The 24,669-nt window shown below is 38.5% G+C and overlaps 2 long non-coding RNA genes across 2 annotated transcripts in view; both read right to left on the reverse strand.

Annotated features, from left to right (window-relative positions):
• The window catches only part of LOC306664793, a 368,649-nt gene that overhangs the window by 13,310 nt on the left and 330,670 nt on the right, over positions 1-24,669 (reverse strand). The window lies entirely within an intron of this gene.
• On the reverse strand, positions 11,093-23,979 carry LOC306664796. The gene is made up of 4 exons (XR_013764801.1): positions 23,856-23,979; positions 23,379-23,519; positions 12,670-12,766; positions 11,093-11,924 (listed from the first exon to the last, which is right to left on the reverse strand). It is a non-coding gene; the product is annotated as an uncharacterized lncRNA (long non-coding RNA).

A 24,669-nucleotide genomic window follows, 5' to 3' on the forward strand; every position in this document is an offset into this window, starting at 1 on the left:
AGTGCCCACACCCAATCCCATCAGGCCCTCCCACAACCCAACCTAGAACTCCTTTGTCCTCTCTGGGAAGTGGCTGGTGCAGAGGGCATTGTGCAAGTCCATGTCCCATTCTCATTCCAGGATCTTTCCCAGATGCAGAAGCACCTAGGGTCTTTCTCTGCTGACTCCTCCACTTATATTAAGGAATTTAGATACCTTTCTCAGACTTATGGCCTCACCTGGCCGGATGTTTATGTTGTTCTTTCTACCACCCTAACCTCAGATGAACAAGCTCGCATCCAGCAGGTGGCACAAGACCATGCTGACCAAGTCCACCTAACAGACATAACTCTACCTACAGGCCCAGTGGCAGTTCCACTAACTGAGCCCAGTTGGAATTACCAGGAAGGCCAACAGGGCCGCCATCACTGTGCTCGCATGGTACGACATTTCATAGCAGGCATGCAGGTAGTCTCCAATAAAGTAGTGAACTTTGATAAACTGAGGGAAATTACCCAGGATGCTGAATAGAATTCAGCCTTATTTCTTAATCACCTTACAGAGACCCTTACCAAATATACTAAACTGGACCCTGAATCTTCCTCTGGGGCTACAGGACTAACAACCTACTTCATTTTTCAATCGGCCAGCCCCTGATATTAGAAGAAAGCTCAAACAGGCTGAGGAGGGCCCTCAGACCCCTATCCAAGATCTGGTAAAAATGACCTTCAAAATATATAATGCCCGAGAGGAGTCAGTCGAACTGATCAGGCAGGCTCGCTCACAGAACAAGGTAACACTGCAGACCTAAAACTTGGTAGGTGTCCTGTGGCCCACGACTCTAGTAAAAGCTTCCAGAGGGAACCAGCAATCCTCGCCACCAGGAGCTTGCTTCAAATGTGGACACGAAGGTCCCTGGGTCAGTAGGTGCCCAAATCCACTGCCCTCCTCTAAGTCATGTCCCACCTGCAAACAAGAAGGGCGCTGGAAGAGCGGCTGCCCTATGGCCGGTCCCGCCCCAGTGCATCCCCGTGGGGGTGTGACCAGCCAGGCAGTCCCTTCCCTCGAGCTGTTGGGATTCACAGTGGACTGAAGGAGCCAGACTCAAGGACCCCTGTCACCCTTGCCAAGCCCAGGGTAACGCTCCAGGTGTAGGTAAGTCCATAACTTTCCTTGTGAACATGGGGGTTACCTATTCTGTTTTGCCTGCCCACTCTGGGTCTTTGTTTCCTTCCCAGATTTTGGTTATGGGAATTGATGGGAAACCCTCCTTTCCAAGCAGAACAGCTAAACTAGCCTGTGCCTTGGAGGGACATCCTTTTACACACTCTTTCCTGGTCATTCCCTCTTATATGATTCCCCTTCTAGGCAGAGATGTTCTCCAACTCCTAGGAGCCACCCTACAACTTCTTCCCAGGGATACTACTACTCACCTTCTCCTACCTCTGATTCTTACACTCTCTGGCACCCTCATACTACCTACTCTACCACTGCCCCCAGACCTTATCAACCCCCAAGTCTGTCATAGCCTCCCACCACAAACCAGTCCTTATCCAACTGAAACCTCAAACTGAATTTCCTTCACATCCCCAGTTTCCTATCTCCCATACTCACAGGGAAGGACTTAAACCCATCATAGACTGGTTACTTACTCAGGGACTCCTCATCCCTACCAATTCCCCCTGGAACACCCCAATATTGCCAATATGCAAACCCTAGGGAATCTCTCAGTCCAGAATCTCTGCCTAATTAACAAGGCAGTTATTCCCATCCACCCAGTGGTTCCTAACCCTTACACTCTTCTTTCCCACATCCTCCCTTCTGCCATGCGCTTCCCAGTCCTGGATCTTTTCTTTACAGTTCCTCTTCACTTCTATTACTTGTTTGCCTTTACATGGGAGGATCCTACATCCTTTAGGGCTCAACAGCTGACGTGGACAGCTTTACCCTAAGGCTTCTGGGATAGCCCCTACCTCTTTTGGCTAGCACTGGCTCAGGATTTGGCTACTTGTGACTTGGGAGATAGCATACTTCTACAATATGTGGATGACCTTCTACTATGTAGCTCATCCCTCAAAACCTCCCAAAATCATACTGCTCAGCTCCTTAACTTCCTGGGATCTCAGGGCTATCAGGTCTCTCCAACCAAAGTCCAGCTTACCACCTCTTCAGTCACATATTTAGGCATACTTCTCATTCCTACCTCTAAGAGCCTCACAACAGACAGAATTCAAGCCCTCTGTGACCTACAGTCACCTGAAATGGCAAATTACTTTCTCTCCTTCCTGGATCTGACTGGTTTCTTCAGGCATTTGGTTCCTAACTTTGTGTTTCATGCCAAACCCCTATATTAGGCAGCAAAGGAGGCCACTCATGGGCCTTTTATCTCCCCCAAGATGATAGCTAACTCTTTTTTACAAGCTCAGGGATGCTCTCATGTCCTCCCCCACTGTCTCTCTCCCTCGCCCTAACCATCCTTTCCACCTCTTTACAGATGAAAAACAGGGTGTTGCCACTGGCCTCCTCACTCAACCAACCAGACCTTCCTACAGACCGGTGGTATATATCTCCAAGCAGCTTGATTCAGCGGTTCATGGGTGGCTACCATGCCTCCAGGCACTGACAATAGCAGGTGAACTAAGTAAGGAAGCCCTAAAACTCACCCTACTCCAACCAATAACTGTGTACTCCACCCATCAACTCTGGGACCTCTTAAGCCATAAATCCCTTCCCCTCTTGAGCCCATAATGGATTGAAGAATTTCATCTCCTCTTTATAGAAAACCCCACCATCACTCCCTATTCTTCTTCTCCTCTCAATGCTGCTACACTCCTCCCACTGTTCCCACCTCCCTCAACTGCCTACCACTCCTGTCCACAGGTACTGGAGGCCCTACGCTCACCCCGTGAGAACCTCTTTGATCACCCACTTCCCTCACCTGACTTAACCATTTTTGGAGATGCAGTTCTGTGCTAGGTCTCGATAGATGCTGTAGAGCCACATACGCAGTGCTCACCACCGCTTTAGATCTGGAAGCCAGCTGACTCCCAGAAGGTACCACCCCCCAAAAAACCAAACTCTTTGATCTCAGTAGGGCCCTCATTCTATCCAAAGGCAAACAGGTTAACATCTACACAGATTCAAAATAGGCCTTCTTGATCACTCACTCACATTCGGCTATTTGGAAGGAGTGTGAGTTTCTGACCACAAAGGGGTCACCAGTGGTCAATGCCTCCCTAGCTTCCAAACTCTTAAAGGCACTTCAGCTGCCATCCTGAGTTGTCATCATACACTGCCGAGGATATCAAAATTCCTCAGACCCTGAGACCATGGGTAATAACAAAGCAGGCTCTGCAGCACAGGGGCTAACAACAAAGTCCTCAACAGCCCCCATCCTATTCCTATCCACTATAATCAAACCTAAATATTCTCCACAGGAGCAGGAAGACCTAATAACCCAGGGCAACCATTTTGGGGATGATGGCTGGATCTTCCTATGCAACCAGATTGCTCTTCCCAAGCAACAAGCTTACAACTTACTGATGGGCGTTCTCTTCATATTGGGCCCAAGCCTCTTCTGCAGTTGCTCCAACCCTTCTTTTATCTTCCAGGAATGAGAACTATTCTCCAGCAGGTCCACTCTGCTTGCCCTGTTTGCTCCACAGTATCCCCACAAGGGGGCATCAAAACCAAGCTCCCAACACACCAGATGAGAGGACATCAGCCAGGTGAAGTCTGGCAGATCGACCTCACCCACCTGCCTAGACACAAAAAGCTCTGTTACTTACTTACTATGGTCGATACTTTTTCAGGCTGGATAGAAGCCTTCCCCATCTCCAGGGAAACTGCAGACATCCTGGCTTCCATCCTCACTGAGCAGATCATTCCTAGATTCAGACTTCCTGCATCCATCCAGTCAGACAACTGCCCTGCCTTCACCTCTCAGGTTATTTAACATCCAGGGCCTCAGCATCACCTGGAGACTCCACACCCTCTACCACCCCAATCCTTGGGTAAGGTCAAGAGTGCTAACGATATCCTCAAGGACCATCTCACTAAACTTACCATTAAACTAAAAATTTCCTGGCCTAATCTTCTTTCATTGGCCCTTACCTGAATTTGGGCAGCCCTTAAAGCCCTCTCAGGTTTCAGCCCCTTTGAATTACTCTATGGGTGCCCCTTCCTAATCAACCAAAACTTTCCTGTCACACCCCCTCCCCTGGTGTCCTGCCTACCCTATCTCATACTCTTGCACAAACTCCTAAGGGAACACACAGACCACTGCCTTCCTGCACCATCCACAACCTCATCTCCAGCCAGACCACAGGCTGAATCCCCCATTATCCCTCTTCACCGGTGACACAGTTTTGCTTCGGGAATTACATCCTCAATAGCTGCAACCTCGCTGGACTGGACCCCATACGGTTGTACTCACCAACAGTGGCCAAACTTCTGGGTCACTCCCCTTGGTACCATGTCTCCCATCTTAAAAAAGCGCGCTTCCCAGATACTCAGTCCTGGACTTCCACCATGCTGGGGCCCACCAAACTCAAAATCTCTCATCAACCCACTACTTCTTCCACTACCCATTAACCTCTCTCGAGTTTCTAGTTCAACCTACAGGTGGTGTTTCTACATCCTGGCAACTTGGCACCAGGATGGCGCCACCCACTCTGTTTGTGGGCCAAGAACCGCTGAGCACCAGATCTCCTGACAGCAGACAAAGGGGGAACATGTCTACCCCTAAAAGAAGATTGCTGCTACTACATCAATGAAACTGGGATGGTCAAAAAAAAAATGTCAAAACTCTCAGACGTCTGAGTGAAAGGCTGAAGTAACAACAATCAAATGACCCCTGGCCAGGATGGCTAAACTCCACTCTTGTCACCTGACTGACCCCTATCTTTACTCCCATACTAATGATAGGACTCCTACTAATGATTGTTCCCTGTCTCCTCAGGTTCTTCCAGAACCCCATGAGTGAGGTCACCAGAGGGACATACAACCTAATGCTTTTGCACCCTTACAGCCGCCTCCCTACCAAACCTACACCCGTGCCTTCTCCCCATGAAGCACCTAATAAGCAGGAAGTAGCCGGATGGACTCCAGCACCCTATGTCTTCAAAAAGGCCGGAAAGTTAGGGTGGTCTAAGGCAGTTGGACGGGGATGGGCATCAGGTAACCCGCACATGCACCAAGGAGCAATCAGGCGCTGACAGATAAACCCTAATGGCGCCTCACAATCACCTGATGGTCAGCAGGATCCCCAGTCAATCACAGAGGGACACGGATCTCAGCAGGGACTTCAGCCAACCCCAGAAGGACACTAAACCCTCAAGCCTTCCCCCGCCTATCCTGGACTACAAAATGCTGCCCAGCCGGAGCCACATGCGACTTCCCTGGCCCTTCTCTCTGGAAGACTGGTGAACCTCACTGGAAAGCCGGTCCCAATAAAGTTGTTCAGCCGCTTATGGTTTGACTCCTTTTTAGCCACCCACATCTGACATCACATGAGACACATCTCCAACCCTTTTCAATATTTTACTTAGATACAGTGTCTCACTGTATTGCTTGGAACCTGCCTAAATTGCTGAGGCTGGATTTGAACTCCCAATCCTCCTGCCTCAGTCTCACAAGCTGCTGGGATTACAGGCATGCACAACTGCACCAGATGATAATAAATGTTTTAACCTAAATTTTCTTATTGGCAAATTTGGAATAGTTGTCATCTGAATGGGTTGTGAGGGCGCATAGTTTTAACTAGTTACTTGGTACATAATACCACCTCCATAATTGCTACTAATACTGTTAGCAACATCTAAAAAGTGAAATTTGTAGCAACTGTGCCCTAGTCCCTGAAGCCTAAGGTAGGTGCAATGTCTCCAAAAATCCTTCTCTGGGTTTCTGAAAATAAAGGGTTAGTGACTCATGAAAGCAAACTAGCCCACTTCTCAAAAACCCTCCAAATCATCCTCCAAAATCTAATTAGACTCTTTTTACTTAATTGAACTATAAATTTCTTTTTGAAATCATGAAAGTTCAACCTGAATGATATACAGCTCCTAGTTCCAGGCAGGAGGCAAGTCAATATAGTAACGTCATAGCCAGCTGTGTATATCTAAACTCCAAAGAAGTGTCAGCTATATACCTTCATATTTACAATTTGAGTCTCCAGATAAATGATTTGTTCTAACTGTTATGAAAAAAGAAAATGATACAATTATACAGAGGGGGCTTTGCTATTAATTTAATTTATATAATATAGTGTCAAATCTCAATTCAAAGATAGTTTCTTTTGTGCACCCAAGTTAAATATTTCTGATGCACATTTTGTATTTTCTATGTGTAAATGCTTGTTCTAACAAGATATATTAATAAGGCTGCATTTTTCATACTTAAAAAAAATCATTCAATGAAATGAGGCTTTCAGCCTTCTTTCACATATCAGAGACTCCAAAAGTCAGTCCTGGAAGGAAGACAGCCAGAGATTGGCAAAAAGATGCTTGCAAGGAGGTTCTGTATAGAAAGTCTGGATCCAGAGTCCATAGCTTAATAAGTAAGAGGTTTCTGCCTCATCTGGAAGGCATTACCTTAACAAGCTGCTCCTTTAATTTATCTCTTTTTTTTTTCTCTCTCTCTCTCTCTTCAAAATTGATTACGCCTGACAATGAGAATATAAATAAGAAGTAAAACTCCATGGAAAGCCAACATCACATTAAAAAATGTAAACAAACTGAATATTGGGAGAGGCGAATGTTAGATATACATAGTAATGTAAGTTGAGGGGTATCTTGCAAGCTAATAAATACAAAATGCAAAATTTAAAATTGGAACCTGTCTTAGTCACCATGGACTACTATAAGAAAACATCGCAGACAGAGCGACTTGAACAAAGAAATTTATTTCTCATAGTTTTGGAGCCTGGGAAGTGGCCTGATCTGGGCAGCAGTTAATTAATTTAGTTCCTTGTGAGGATTCTTCCTGGCTTGCTAAAAGCCTCCTTTTTGCTGTGTTCCCACATAGTAGAGAGAGCAAACAAGAAGAGAGACACCTTCTAATGAAATAATTAATGGAACCATGCTGAATAATTAATGGTCCACCCTCATGACCTCATCTAAGCCTAATTGTCTCCAAGCTCCTTCACATTGGAGTTTAGGGCTTCAACATAAGAATTTGAGGAAGACACAACTCTGTCTATAGCAGAGCCCTAATTTCCTCAGAGAAACTAGAGCAAATATAGATCATATATTGGACTTTAATGTTTTAAGTTGTAAGTTTAATATGTCATCAAAATATGATCATAATATGTGGCACATCTGATTAATAAATTAAAAGTCCTTAAGTGTACTCCCTTATTTTTGTGAAAACAACAAAAATGACAATAGTAATGAATATTTACTTAATGTAAACTTAATGGAACTGTCTCATACAGGCTAGTGAGAGCCAATTATGCACATAGTTTTTGAGTTAAGCATTCAGTGGTGTCCAGTGATGGGCTAGTTACTCTGTGGTGAAATTGTTTATACTGAAGAAATTGGCAAACACTACCATTCAGAGATTCTGTTTGGAGAGCCAGCTGTTAACCTTTTATCAGGATGCCATTACCTTCTATTCCAGATACTATTCTAAGTACTTTACATTAATTCCCAAAATAGTCTGATGAGACAAGAACTATCGATTATCTCTAATTTATAATGAGAAAATGGTGAACAGAAATACTAAAGGACTTTCCCAAGTTGAACCAACATATAAATAAGGGTTATGACCCAAAAGAATATCCATTGATTCCACAGCCTGTGCTCTTACTTCTATCTACCACCCTACTTTTCAACATCAGTTTCAACTGAATGTTTTTACAATTTGAAAAATTTAGGCATTGTCCATGTCTAACTGAATTAGAATGTCCACCAGAATTTAAAATTTTTATAATCAAAATATTGAAAATGAATACTAGGTATTTAACTTCAGGATGTCTTATTTTGTCATATTTCTTTGAGACTTTTCCTATTTAATAGAAAAGTTCTCTTAATTACAAAAGCAAGATAGATGTGGTATGTGTTGATCTCTATTCAGATCCAAAAGAAAAACTATGAATGAATAATTTACATGCTAACAAACTGCCTAAAAATCCAAGTAGCATCCTTTAGGAAAACTTAGAATCTCCACTGAAAGGCAGACGTAGTTGAAGGGCTAGCTTATCTGTGCACACAATGAACAATTTGCTTTGCTATCAAAGGTAATAATGTTGACCTCTGAGTATTGATGACCAGAAATTTTGGTAGTCATTCTAATTAACTCTGGACTCTTCCTTTGGACATCTACATTTATAACCTCTCACAAAGGAATCAAATTCAAGGCTCACGGTGTAGGTAATCAGCCAGCATTACAGTATTTTTTTTCAGAATCTGTAGGAAGATATCCTCATATGTTGCTCCTGTTAATGCTGGATAGCAAATTCCTATCAAACAATCTGCATAAAGGAAATGAGGGGGATAAGGAAATCAGGATATAGATGTTTTGACTTGTCAGACTGGTTTAAAAATCATTACAAAGGTTACCTCATAACTACTGAAGTATGAATTTCTCTACTTAAAAAAAGAATAAAAATATTCCTTTCATTAAAAAACAAAATACTAAAAACTTCTTTGATTCTTTTAAGAAAGCAAAAACCAAATCCTTCAGTAAAGGAATAAAATAACTGCTATTCTTTCCATCAAAATGGCTAAAATTGGTGATTACCCCCCTTTAGAAATAATCACCATATTCCTTCACTTCTTATACTCCTAATGTGTTTAAAACTGCATATGTAGCCACAAACAGTGCTAATGAAATGTGAATATGTGATTTCTACCTGATAGTCTTTCTTCCTGATATGAATCTGTTAATGAATAGACAAGAGAAACCTGCTCACTATATGTTCAGGGCCTACATGCATACAGAGTATTGGGATGTCTCCAAATTGGGATGTCTTTGAAAGAAAAGGACACAGAACTCAACATTTGATGAAGGACATGAAGATGCTAAAAGGAGTGAAAGAGGCATTAAGGACAACTCCAGAAGTGATTTGGAATCTTGTGTGGCCAAGGAGCAATGTTTCATCAGGAGGCACTTGGAGGATTCTGGAGGCGACAGGGAAAGGATGTGGAAGAACAATGAAGACTCTTGGAAAGTAGTTTTTCTTCTTTATCAATTTTACTGGACAATAGCCATTAGGAATCCAAACCAAATAGGTCCCAATAAGGTGGGAGGAAGTAGCTTTGTACAGGCAAGTGTTCCACATCAGCATTTTCCAGTCTGTGGTTTGTGGATCACTGACCTTAGCATTACTTGTCAAACACAGATCCCAGCCAGGTGTAGTGGCACAGGTCTATAATCACAGTGGCTGGAAAGGCTGAGACAGGATGATCACAAGTTTAAGGCCAACCTCAGCAACTAAGTGAGGCCCTAAGCAAGTTAGTGAGACACTGTCTCAAAATAAAAATAAAAATAATTTTTCAAAGATGAGGCTAGGGATATACCTCAATGGCAAAGTGCTCCTAGGTTCAATCTGCAGTACAAAACAGAAAAGCAAATACACAAACCACAACAACACCAACCACCACTTTCTTGGGCTTCTTCCAGTTGTGCCTTATAATTTTAAAAATACTGAAGTTAGGCATTTAGGCTGAGGTAAAGAAGAACATTTGGGAAAAAAAGGGGGGATAATAAGAAAAGATTCCAGAATGAAATTTGACAAGTAACAAGAACTCAGAACAGTCTGAGCTCCTGATGACACTGGTGGTATGTGATATTTGAATCACTTCAATACTGAAAAAATCCTGTCACAATTGTGGTAGTGGTCAAGGGTCTGTGGTGGCCTAAAGCCCACAATTAAGGCAGCCAGATGAGACATGAGTATATACCATAGTCAAGTCCAGGTAAAGGTTTTGGGAAGAGAGGTACAAATGTGGAAGTAGAAATAAAATAATTTGTAATGTTTAATATAAGTAAAGGCAAAGAAAAAGAAAAATAAGATTGAAATCATATGCTTATTGAAGGCAATAGGAAAACTAATATATTTGTTTTATGACTTTTTTGCAAAGATATGAAATGTGTGTACCATCTTTCTAACGTTAGTTCTACTTTTGGTTCTATTTTTGGAATGTGATTTCTGTTAAAACAATTAAGAATTCAAGTAGCTAAGATGCATTAGCCAGTGTGTCATACCCCACAATTTTTCTGACAAGAAACCATTTGAAGTTTTTCAAGATGCTTGATAATCATTGTTTTGATGTTAAGTTAGGTAAACTGAGGTAGGTCACCTGTGATTCTTTTTTATGAGAGGTGGGTGGGGGTATTGGGAATTGAACCCATGAGCACTCCTCAACCACTGAGCCACATGCCCAGCCCTATTTTGTATTTTATTTAGAAACAGGGTCTCACTGAGTTGCTTAGCTCCTGCTTTTGCTGAGGCTGGTTTCGAACTCCAGATCCTCCTACCTCAGGCTCCCGAACTGCAGGGATTACACGTGTGCTCCACTCCGCAGCACCTGTGATTCTTAATGGTATTATTTTTAATTTTAAACAGAACAGATAACTTAATTTAGAACTTTGGTGAAAAATATATATAGAACCCAGAATGGTTCACATTATCCATTCTTTTATGACTTTTTAATAATTTCTAATTCTCAGTATGGATGAACAATTCTGATTTCATTTAATAAATTCCATATGAAAACCTGATGGCACATGAATGAGAATTAATATTTCCTAATTGCATTTATTGGGATTTTAATTATAACTCCAGTATATTATTTCTATGATTCTTTTCAAATTATGGAGTTTTGAAGGATAAAGGAGCTTAGAGGTGATCTAGTCAGATCCCCTAATGTTAAAGTGGAAAAAATCGTGGCCTAGTCCATACACTGAAATAGAAGGGGATTTAGTGCTGCCTAAGATTTCCTCTTGATATCGGGCCAATTCTCTGCACAGGCAGTTTGATGGGAATAGGATAACAGCAGACTTAGATCTGGTTCATCAGTTAGTTTAATTTTTTTTTTTTTTTTTTAAATCAACTCAATCACCAAAGTTCTACAGGGCTAAGTTTTTCCATTTGTAAAATAGGGGCTGAGCTAGATGATACCACAGGGTCACTGCAAATTTCATAATCTATGGTGTAACATTTTGCCTGTGTGAACATCACCAGGATGAGAATGACAATCTGTGCTTTGGGACATGATATCTATTAAGACATTCTCATTACCATTGAGGAAACCCAGGCTAGTTTCACTGACAAAGAACACAGGAAAAGAGATACCAGCCATTCCAGGCATCCCAGCTAACCCCAGCCTCCAGTCAAATAACCAGCCACTTGAGTGAGACCAGATTCAGCAAGCAAGAAGGACCACCCAGACTCAGAACTGACAAAAAAAAAAAAAAAAAAAAAAAAAGTGGTTGCTATTGTTTTAAACAATTAGGTTTTATGTTAGTATATTAGACAAGAAGAGAGAATCTTGAAATGAGTCTCTCCAGTATGTAAACGTATGGTCTCATTGCCAATAATCCTGCAAGAATCTCAATTCTGGTAGAGTTAGAAAAAGTTCAGCAATAATCCTTAAATTGGGCAAGAGTTAAAAAAAAAAAAAAAAATGATCACTCTTCTTAAGAGTCCTGGGGTCAATTTTTCTTGAGCTACAGTATAGAAATATCTAAGAGCGTTTAGAAGCACTTGGAGAGGAGCGGGGTGTCATTTGTTTTCTGTCATGGAGAAAAACCAGTAGCACAGAAAGAAGGCAACTCAGTCAAGTGGCTCTGATGGTCTTGGTACTGTGCATACCTCCCATGGATTCACTTTCATTATGCAAAGGCATAACATTCCTTCAACAATTTTCTTTTTCACTCTTGTGTAACTGTCTAATCAATAAGAACCATCCTCATTTTGTTGATGAAGATTATGATGGTTGAAACTGGAATGCAAAGAGAAAAGAAAAAAATATTTAGTACTAACTTTTAAAGGGGTCTAACTCCACTGAATTGATAGGTAAGCAATAGAGTTGATCATTTATGCTTAATGTAACTGTCAATGGATAGTTGTAAATCTCAGCTTTTGCTGTTTATTTTCTTTTTGTCTAGTATGCACTGTTTTTTTTTCTTTCCATTTCCTTGCCTTCATTTAAATTAATTGAACCCCGTCTTGTTTATTAGCTATATCTCTTAGTTTTATGTTTTTTTTTTTTTTTTTTGGTGATTGCTCTAGGATTCATAAGATACAGTTTTAACTTATCACAGTATTTTAATAATGATATATACACTTAATTTAGAGAAAGAACGTTACAACACCTATTTCCATTTGCTCCAAATATTTATTATTGCCATATATTTTATTTCCATCTTTATTATCTTTGCTTTAAATGATTATTTTTTATACATTTGTGTATTTGCCCACTATGTTACCATTCTAACCTTATTCACTCCTTTGCTTAGAATCAAATCTTTTATCATTTTCCTTTTGATTGAAAAGGCTCATTTTTGTTTTTCTTTTGGAAAGCAGTCTGCTGGTGATAAATTTTTAAGCTTTTGTCTTTTTGAGAAAGTTTTCATTTTGCCTGCACTTACTAAAGATATTTTTTCTGGGTAAAATACTCTCTCTTAAATTCTTTTTAGCTTTCATTACCTCTAAAATGGCTTGCTACTACACATGGTGGTACATACCTATAATCCTAGTGACTCTGAAGGCTGAGGCAGGAGAATTGCAAATTCAAGGCCAGCTTCAGAAACTTGGTGAGACCCTCAGCAGCTTATCAAGACCCTGTCTCAAAATAAAAAAAAAAAAAAAAAAAAAAAAAAACAAATAAAAAGGATAGGGACTGTAGTTCAGTGATAAAGTGTCCCTGGGTTCAGTCTCCAGTACCAAATAAATAATGACTTGCCAATGTTTTCTGGTGTATCTACTCTCTGATGACAAATTTCCCATAAATCTTATTTTTAGTCTTCTGTATGTAATTGATGTTTTTATGACTACTTATAAGATTTTGCCTTTAACACTGGCTTTCAATAAATTGAATGATGGGATTTTGATTTTATTTAGTTGTATTTTGCTTGAGACTTTGAGACTTTTGGATCTGTAAGGTATAGATTCCACGAAGGTTATAAGAGTTTAGCAGTTATATCTTTTATTTTTATGCTCCTTCCAATTTCTTCTGTCCTTCAATCTCCAATTACACATTTACTAATATTTGATATTGCAGTGAAATCTAGCAACCAGCAACATATAATACTCTCATTCAATTGTAAAAAAACCATCAAAGAAACAGGAATATGTGACTTATAACCAGGGAAAATCTCAAGTTAAAAACAAAGCTGAAAAACAGCCTGAAGTACATGGATGCTCTTTGATTGTTTTTTAATTTTCCAGTTCTATATCTTTCAGTTTGGATAGATTCTATTGCTTTGTCTTGAAGTTTGCTGTTATTTTCTTCCAGAGGGTCAAGTCTATTATTCTGTTCCAATAATTTATTTTCACATTTTATAATCTTTACCTTTGGAAGTTTTCTTCAAAAATGTCTTGTAATTCTTTCCTCATCAATTTTATCTTTTCTTCTAACTTCTAAAATATATTGAAATTGCTTCTAATAATCACTTCCCTGTCTACTAGCTCCATCATTCTGTCATTTCTGGGCCTGTCTGTATTAAATTTGAGAGTTTTTTCCTGGTTGTCAATCATATTTTTCTGCTTCTACGAATGTCTAATATTTTTTTATTTGATGTCAATATTTTTATGTTGTTAGTAGCTAGTTTTAATTGCATTCCTTTGACTCTTTGTAGAGTTAAACTCTGTAATTTATTTGAAACTAGCTGAATCCTTTTAAATCTCACTTTCAAAATTTTTAAGGTAAGCTGAAAACATTCTTAAGGTACAGGTTTTTTTAGTCCCACTACCATCGATATGGAAATTTCTATAATACTGTGTATATTATACACTATTTCCCCTCTGGTTGGTGCAATACAAACTACTTGAGTCCCTGGAAATCTCTGGAAATTATTTCATAACTTTGTTTCTGTTTATACTTTTCATAGCCTCTGATAGTTTTCTCTCATGCAGTTTTGGATCAGATTTTGCCAAAAATCCCACTAGATTGTAGTCACTATGGCCTCTCCAAACTTTCATCTCTCTCTCCTCAATATAGTAAGATTTCTGGATTGTGTATGGGTTCACCCTAACTGCACTGAAAGATGAAAGCCAAGCCCCACTAGTAAAACAGGAAAACTGTAGATCTCAATGGCAGGGAGAATCACAGCCTCTGGGACAGTAGTTCACCGTGTTTCTCCTTTGCTAGCAAAGCAATAATTTTTTTTTTTCTTTTTACTTAAAACCTTGTCCTGATTATTGGATTGGTAATAGAGAAAAGGATCACGTTTTCAGCACATCCTCTGAATGAAAGGCAAACCCAGAATCTGTTACTTCAGTTTGTTCAGAAGTGGACATGAGGCAATTCTTTTGTTTGTTTGTTTGTTTGTTTGTTTATAACGGAGGATTTGTACCTTATACTAGTAAAACAGAAGACAGCCTGGAAGTAAACTTATACATGTACAAACAACTGGTCTTCCACAAAGGTGCTGAGAAAATACATTGAAGAAGGAACAGTCTTTTCAATAAATAATATAGGGAAAATAGGATATCCATAGTCAGAATAATGATATTAGACCTCTATTTCTCTTCAGTTACAAAAATAAACTCATAATTAATTAAAGAAGCCAATGTAAAACCTGAAACTCTGAAACTACTAGAAGGAAACAGAGGAGAAACACTTTAGGATATTAGCACAGCAAGAATTTTTTGGAAACCACCCCAAATGGTTTACAGGAAACAAGTAAAAATACACCAATGGGATTACATTACACTGAATAGCTTCTACACTGCAAGCTTCACAACAAAGTGAAGAGACAATCTCAAATGAGAGAAAACATTTGAAAAGTATTTATCTGATAAGGGACCTACATACAAAATATATAATGAACCCAAAAAACTCAATAGAAAAAAATTAAAGATGACAATAGACTCATATATTTTATGAAAGAAGACATTTTATAAAAGAAGACATACAAATGGTCAATAGGTATATGAGAAAATGTTCAATATCACTAAGTATCTGGGAAATGCAAATCTAAACCACTAAACTATCATTTTACCCCAGTAAGAAAGACCATTATCAAAAGAACAAATGGTAACAAGCTCTGGCAAGGATATGGAGAAAAGGGAATCTATATGCACTGTTGGTGGGAACATAAATTGATAAAACCATTGTGGAAAACAGCAAGGAATTCCTTTAAAAATTTTTTAAAAATAGAACTACCATATGCTCCGGCAATCCCACTACTTCCCCATGTTTATTACAACACTATTCACAGTAGCCAAAAAATGGAAATTAAGTGTCCATCAACTGATGGACAGATAAAGAAAATGTGGTACTTATACAAAGTGGAAGACTACCAGTCACAAAAAAGGAGTAAAATTCAGTCACTTTTGACAACACCCATGGATTTGGAAACCCATACAGTAAGTGAAATAAGCAGGACACAGACAACTACTGCATGATCTCACTCGTGTGGAAATTAAAAGAGTTGATATCATAGCAATTGAAAGTAGAAAGGTGGTTTCCAGAGTCTGGGGAGGGTGTGAGGAAGGGAAGAATAAGGAAAATTTGTGTAACAGATATTAAGTGATAGGAAAAAGAAGTTCTGGTGTGTTACTATATGGTAGAATGACTATAGATAACATTGTACTATGTATTGTTTTAAAAACCAAAATAAAATGTCAATGTTATTACCATAAAATGATTCATATGTAAGAAGGTAGACATTTTAACATGATTTTAACATTGTACAATGTCTACATGTATCAAAATATGTACTTCATAAATATATACAATTTTTATGTATACTTTTTTCTCACTCTCTTCCTCTCTCTTTCCAACAGAACTGCCCCAATAAAATAATCTGTACTAGGAAATTAAATAATTTTGCAATTATAATAGATGGTAATAGGGTGGCAATATTGTTATGTTTAATTTTTCATATTTCTCTGTATTTTACAAATTTCCTATAAAAATACATAAAGCAGTAATTACAAAACTGTTTTATAAAGAAACATGTAAAAATGTTATCTCCCAACCTAGTTTAATTCCCTAATGATTAGATGTCTGTTTAATAAAAGAGGAAAATTCGTAATGTTTAGAGACTAAAAAGAAACAGCAGTGTTCTCTATTGGTTGCTGAATTGCTACAATTCCTTTATTTTTGATCCCTTCAGAACTTGTAACTCTCTTAAAACCTCTCTGAGGCTTTTAGCTTTCTGTTTTGAGAATCCCAAGTACAAAATTTAATATATAATATGAAATTGTTAATCTTGATGAAGTTATTTAACCTCTACAAATTAGCCCAGCATCCCAGAGTATAAAAATAGCCAGTGCTCAATCCAGTTTGCAAAAATAACTCTAGAAAATGTCTTGCCAAGAGCAGACTGCTTTGTGCTGGGTTATTACTCCAAAGATTGTCATTGCTCAGCAAACACCTCAGACCTTGCTTGGAGCTGGATTGCCCCCAATGTTATCTTCAGCTTCCCTATATGAGACATTTAAATCAATCAAAGTCAAAGGAAAATCTAAATAAAAATGCAGAAGGAATGCAAGTTTCTTCTTTCTTTGATTGGAAATAAACACCAGTGTGTGTCTCACAAAAGCCTTTACTCTCACTAAAAGTTAAATACACAGTGAAGAACAGGCACATAAGAGTTATCAACAACTAGTTGGGAAAAATATTCCACCTATGCTAGCTGAAAGCATAGAGTACACTGACCTAACACCTGGCCTGTGCCATACTTGAGACACTTCTGAACACACTTGCAGATGTGAACGCTCCTGTCTAGGAGAGGACAAGCTGTTATACATGTTCTCATCATTCTCACACTGCCCATCCCTCACCCACCCAGAGCCATATTTCATGTCACTGTGGATGGCCTGCACACAGTAGGAGTTCAAAAAGCATTTGTTAAATTGAATTAGATTTCAGTCTTAGACTTGGGAAATAACTTGACTTAAAATTAATTTTAACAATTGGTGCTTGCTTTGTTTCAGAGTGTTCACTCTTGTACTTGACACACTGTAGGGAGCTTACTTTTCATTTATTTGCATCTCCTAAGGGTGAGAGCATTTCAATCACTGTGTGCTCCTTCTATATGGTCCTATGTGCTCCTGTGTGGTCCTATGAGCACTATGTACTCCTTCTATGCTCCTTCCACTTAGTGCCAAATTCATTCATCCATTTTTCAGTCATTTACCCCTTCAACATGCACTATTTGAGGACACTTTTCACATTCCTTCTGTCTTTTATCATAAACTAAATATCATCATTACTTTCTTCATTCTTCTTCTGTGATATGTATTTTAATATGAAGAGAGATGTTGGGAGGTCAGAGCCAGAAATTATCCCCTCTCTTCTGAGATCATGCTCCTACTTTAACAACATAGATGCTTGTTCTAAATGAATAACAGATTTCTTGGACACAGTCATAAGGAACAGTATATCTAATAGCTATCACACTAGTAGACCAGAATTATGATAAAAACATCAATATGTTACTGAAAAGTACTTTGGAAGAAGGATATATACAATACCATATGAGGATTTTTTTTTTTAGCCTATAAGTAATATTTACACTTTTTCAATTTTTAAAATTTATCAACATTAAGACTCTAGAGGTAACTGTTCTGGAGATTAAAGTAATACAAGCAAATATAAGATTATAGCTTCCTAAATTCTACTTGGTTTTTCAGTATTATATCATCATTACAGAATGTACAATAGAATACTAATTTGATAATCCCCACTGATTTTTTTTTAACTTCTCTGCACATAATGACTTCAGTTGGAAGACTTTCAACAACAACAATGGTAATAATAGTATTAAGTTCAGGGCAAACCTTGCAGCTCGTCCTTAAGATTATTGCATGATTCACATCACAGGGAAGAAGCAGAAGGGAGTCCATCACCTGTACCTCTGGGAACAATAGTTCTCAGAATGCCCATGCCCACCCCACCTTGTGAGGACTGGTGACACCATCTCCATGTCAGGTTGAGGTTTCACCTTTGGATACTGACAGCAACCTTCACTGTTATGCAGCTTTTCCTCTCATTAGTCAGACAATTAGTATTCACATCATTTACCGGGGATTTGTAGAAATAATCCCTCAAACATTTAGGCAGGCTTCCAACTGAATATCTAATGTGAATGCTTTGGCTTAGAGTCAATGAAAGGTGATTTTATATTACACAACTAGCTCATGTCAAGACATCTCAGTGGCACTTTGCTAAAACGTACAGAACCCATGATTCATTTTTAAAAGCTTTGTGGCTGACATGCTCTCACTTGAACAAAGTTCCTTTCCAGATCCTAGGATCTTTCCACTAATGTCCGAAGTTGCATCTCTCTACTCTGGTCTACGTTACCTGGGGATCAATTGCAAGCAAAAAGGAATTCATTTTAGCAAACCTTGTGACTTCCCTGAATCCACAGAGCCTTCCAGAAACAGGGGCTTTGTGCCAGCTGATTATTATCCTAGCCATGTGGATCCTCCATTGAGCAATTAGGAAATAAAGAGTTTTATTATCCTAGGGAAAAAAATGTGGTGAAATGTTCCATGGAATGAAAAAACATGAAATTCAGAACTTCAAGGCATTTTTAGGCTAGGCAATGAGAAATCCTTTATACACTGCAAATCCATAAAAAAATAGTCATGGAATTGAACCAGAATTAAGTATGGAAACCTCTTTTGCATTCAATTCTTTTTCTTCTGCATTCAATTGGCATAATTCAGACATTACTATACCTTTTCAGATATGGGGTCACACTTTCTGCTTAGGAGCTATGACTTAAGGCATAATTTAATAGAAGTCACTAAAATTTTTTTTGTAATATCATTTAACACTGGACTGAACTCTGGACGGAGCATTTTGAAGTCAGGGAGTACACTGAGGCAAAAATAAATAAAAATTTTAAAAACAGGTCATTTGAGTCAAAATATAGCTAGCAGTTCAAAAAATCTTGGAATCAAAATCTAAGGTGGTATCATTGTTAATTTTACATTAATTATAAGCATATATTCTTAATAAAATCCTCCTAGCTATCATTATTTTACATTTAATTATCCACAGATTTTACTTTTCAGTTTCTGAACAAATCAACATTTAGGCAAATTTTTATTATTTTTAAAAATTACTTCATATGCATTTGCTTTGCTATCCAATATAAATTTTTAAAATGTTTGAGGGAAGGGACAATGTCAAACTAGCTTCTCACTTTTCTGCATCACATATGCACACCCAAACACAAACATGCACATGGATACACACACACATGCGTGGGCGCGCGCACACACACACACACACACACACACACACACACACACACATCCACCTACATAACCTTACAACCACAACATCAGAAATATTTTTTTATAGATGATCAGGTCAAATGAAATCTCTCTGCATTCTCAGAGTGTCCTAAAATTGGAGAACCTCTAAGAGAACAAAAATGTTACTCATTTCATGAAAAACAGGTGGTTAAACTAGGACTTCTATTTGTACAGTGGTAATAAGGTAGCCAAGTTACTTTATCATTGCTGTGATTTATTTTCTGGAAACAGCAGCAAAATTACTACAAGATTTAGAAAAGGGAAGAATTCAAAAGCAGAGGAAAACTGATAAATGCAAACTAAAGAGTACAGGGCCTCCTTGGGCTACCACTGCTCTCTACTTGGCCAGTCTCAACACCCCAGATGTAAATTTACCTCCAGAGACAGGTTATTTATTGCCAGGTTTCTGGAGAGATAGTTGCTGTATCTGTATGTTTTCCACATCTCACCCCTTGAGCTTCTCTAGCTGCTCCTGAAAATTTTCCTTCTTATGAGAACTATCCTACTCCTTTTCTTTCTCCATCCCAAATATCTTCTTTCAGCCTTTCTAGTTTCTTCCTTCTCCAGAATTCAGTCAAATGTTATAAACTCACATACCACACTAGAAAACAAAAGTTATCCACTACAAAGTATTTAAAAACCCAGTCAATGACCAAGACCTATCCACCAAATTCCTTGAGCAGATCTGGATTTGATGGCAGCTGATATCAGTCCAACCCTAAGAAAACTGCCTTCTCTGGTCCACACCCTTATCAGGACTTGTTAGCTCCTCTCATCCTTCTTAAACCTCAGCACAATGACCACTTATTGAGAAAAGTTTATCTGAATTCTTCATCAGTGTCAAATCTCTACTTTATATTCTCTGGAGTCCCATGTACTTCTCCTTTATAACATAATTCAGTTCTAATTCACAGTGATTTGGGTAACTATATTTAATGTCCACTGCACACACTATACAACAAAAAGCACGAAGGCATAGAAACTGCCTCTTGTTTTCTTATCACACTGCCTCCACAATAGAAGTGCACAATTGATATATCTTGAATGAATGAATAATTAAATGAAGAAGTGGTTATTTCCATGTGTACAGGAATATGTAGTCTAGGTTTACAAATATTTCCAAAGACATTATTAAGAAAATATTTCTAAAAATTACCTGAATGAAAATTGAAACTAAAAAGAAGTATTTTTAATAAGTGTGATATCACAGTCATGGAATCAGAAGTGGCTAAAGATCTGAATTTATTCACTTTTAGAATGACTATGTAGCTAAATATGTCCAAAGCAGTACCAGGTTTTTTTTCCAGCATAATTTTAAAGAAGATTATCCTTTTCTTTACTGTCAAAATTATTCCAATTTGATCAATAAATCACATAATCACCTTTCTAGTCATGAAGGAACCTAGTGGGTTTTGGCCCTGAGTCACTGTCTTAGTTTGTTTGGGCTGCTATAACAAAATACCATAAGCTGGGTAGCTTATAAACAACAGGTCTATTTCTCACAGTTCTAGAGTCCAGGAAATTCAAGATCAAGGACACAGCAGATTTGTTATCTGGTAAGGGACATTCAACAGTCATTGATGGTGCCTTCTTTCTCTATCCTTACCAGGTAGACAAGGCAAACAAGCTCCCCTGAGCCTCTTTTATAAGGCACTAATCCCATTCATAAAGGCCACACTCTCATGATTTAATCACTGCGCCCAAATTCCCACCTCCTAACACCATCACCTTGGGAGTTAGGACTTCAACATATAAATTGGGGGAGGGGGCACAAACATTCAGACCTTAAAAGTTCCTAGGTAAAATATACGCTGCACTGTGAGAGGGGATTCAAAAGTTTGAATTGTTTGCATTTGTTTTCTTTCCCCATAAATGCAGGGTCTGTAGGTATAATAATGAGCTTAAGATATAAAAGTACTAGAATTTTGAACATATAGCTTAGCTCAGAGAATAAGTATCAGGTAGGACAAATATCAAATGTGATGTATTCCATCTTGAAATATTTAAATTCCAAAACAGACCATTACATTATGTGTACCTTCCTTCATTGCAATTTGACAGGCTGAGCTTTATCTTTTTATTCCACTAATATCTTCAGTTATTCTCTGCATTTTAGCAGCTGGAGTGTTTTCTAACAAAACTGGCCCCAATTCAATATTAAGTTAAATTGCTCAGGGCAAAGATGTAAATGACCTACTGAGACATTTAGTCCAAATCTCACAAGATTTTTTCTCAGAATAATGAGCACTTCCCTAAGAACTTTCATGATATATTCCTTTTACAGTTTTGGATGCAACCTGAAAACATGTTCAATTGTTTAAGATATTAATGGATTTGATGTATAGTAAATAATTCTTTAAAAATACTAATCAGTTAATAAACGTACAGTCAATTCCATTTTAATTCCATTTTATAACCCACCTCTAATTATTTCAAGGCACTAAGGTCCACCTTCCTTATTCGAAATAAATAAATAAATAAATACATGGAGGGAAAGAAAAGAAAATGTAATGTAGAGCTGAAGTTATTATCCAGCTCAACTTTTCTACTTTGAAACTTATCTCTACAACAGGAAAATCATTTTGAGGATATAATTGAAAAACACAGGTGCAGATATATTTTTGGTTCCTTTTCTGACTCATAATGAAAGTCACTCATTTACAAATCTTGTCTTTGGATTCGTTTAAACTTGTTGCTAATAAAAACACAAACTAACAGAACAAATTATTCATAGTTAATTGGGATGTATTAAGAGAGTATATAACACCTGTCTTATTTTTAAGGTGTTTTACTGAAATATCAATATAAATATTCAGACTCCTAAATGGAATGGTTTTAGTAACTATTGTCAAAGACAGACACTGTAAAACTTGGAGGAAGCTTGTGATACTCCAAATGCATTCCACACAAGACTCTTATGGGGACAGCATATGGTGGTGGTGTGTGTGGGGTCCTGATTCCCCAAACGTGTCTCATTTGAACTTTAAAGTAACCATTGATAAAAGGTAGGGAGTAGAGAGTCTCCAGAGCAGCTCTGAGCATGGTTGGCAAAGCTGGATCAGACCAGAAGTTTCCAAATTGGGAGCAAGACATTGCTGGATGGACACAGACTCTGGAGATAAAGTCAACTGCAGAGTACCAGAAACCTCTGAGTGGGGGAGGGAAGTCCTTTAGCAAGCTGCAGTGAGGAACCTAGAATGGATAATAACATTCTTCACATCATTTTCATCTGTTGACCAATATCTATTGAAAATTCACAATATGTCAGGCAATGTGTTAGGTGTAATAGTGAATGAAACAAACAGTCCCTGCCCTGAAGGGATTTATTTTCCAGGAGAAACAATAGACATTGATTAAATAACTCCATCAATGTATCCTGAATGTGAAATGAGATCATAGTTTGCAAGGAGAAATTCATTGCCAGATAAGACTCTGTGACAAACTTTGGTCTACACAAGGGAGATGAAAATGGAATAAGTGAAGCCCAAATAATTTGCTCAGCAGAGAGTTAAATTTCAATTAGACTAGCAAAATAATTACAGCTTCGTTATTTCTATGAAGAAATGAGAAACAAATCACAAAAGATTTGGTACCATTTGTCCATATTTGAAGCAAAAAAATCATGTAGTAGAGAGCCAGGGTAGCAGTCTACAAAGTCAGATTGAGTGGGTCCAAATCAAGGCTTTGTCACTTCTCTACAGTGTGACCTTGATCAGTTCACTCATCTGTGCTTCAGTTTTCTTATATTTCAGCATTATTACCTGCCTCTCAGAATTAATACATCTTACATATGAAAATGTTTGTTAAGAGTGTTGGACTCTGGGGAGGAATGCAAGAAACATCAGTCGTTGTTATACCAGGACAGTGCACCTATCCACTCCCCTATGTTTATTCAGTTTTTTCACTGCTGTAGAACAACTATAGAGGAGGAAAATTTTATTTAGGGGCTCACAGTTTCAGAAGTCTCCATCCATAAGTGACTGGCTCCATTCCTCAGGGCTCAAGGGGAGGCAGGACATCATGGTGGAAGAGTGTGGCAGAGGGAAGCAGCTCACATGATGGTCAGACAGAAGAGAGAGAGAGAGACTCCACTCTACAAAATATATACCCCATAGCCACGCCCCCAGTGAACCACTTTCTCCAGTCACACCCCACCTACCTCCAGTTACCACTCAGTTAATCCCATCGGGAATTATTCAATGATTAGGTTAAGGCTATAACCCAATCATTTCTCCTCCAAACCTTCTTGCTTTGCCTCATACATGAGTTTTTGGGGAACACCACATCTAAACCATAACACCCCAGTTGCTGGGAAAGTGAGCAGCAAATAGTTGAGAGCTGCACCTCTCTAAAAATTGCCTCAAGGGATGGGAATCCAGCTCAACTAAAAATGAGTCAGTTTGCACTGATGTGAGGTACAAAAGTCTACCTCAGCCTGTAGTCTGACAATTCTGTAGTGCCAGTCACGCCTCAGAGCTCCCTGCAGGAGCAAGCTAAGGCCACTTCTTTCCCTGGCTTCTTCTTCATCCTATCCTGCTCCCTCACAGATTCTTTGCAGAGGACTCTCAATTAGTCCCCAATTCAAAAATCCCTTTCAGGTTCCACTTCTTAGGAATCCAACCCAAGAGAATGTCAGTAATTATTGTTGATTTTCTCTTTCTCTGAGGTTTCACATTCCTTTGTGCCAAACTAAAAACTCACCTCAGTTGACCTCCACAGAAATAGGTCTCAGCTATCTGAGAGTTTCACACCCAGTGTACAGCCAGTGCTTTTTCCAAGTTCCTTATGATGGCCTGTTTGTTTATTAGTTCACTCCTGTGACAGCAAGCCACACCAGACTACAATCCTCACAAAAGTAAATGTGTTATCATTTTGCTGTTATGTGCCACCAGGTCTTTCATGTAATGACTCAGCAACTCAACACTTTTTTTTTTTTTTTTAATTAAAAAAAATTGATATATTTTATATTAACATTCTTTTTTTTGTTTGTTTTAATTAAAAATCATAAATTTACATAGGGCAATGTTGTTTGATTCATTCTGTTATTTTTTTCCCTTCCCCGCCTCCCCTCCCACCCCTCTTTACCCTCTATACAGTCCTTCCTTCCTCCATTCTTACCACCCTCCTTATCCCTAACCTTTCCAGAATCCATAAAGAACTCAAAAAACTCTACACCAAGAATACAAATAATCCAATCAACAAATGAGCTAAGGAAATGAATAGACACTTCACAGAAGAAGATG

This window comes from Sciurus vulgaris (assembly GCF_902686455.1).
Source record: "Sciurus vulgaris genome assembly, chromosome: 6".
NCBI classification, from domain to species: domain Eukaryota; kingdom Metazoa; phylum Chordata; class Mammalia; order Rodentia; family Sciuridae; genus Sciurus; species Sciurus vulgaris.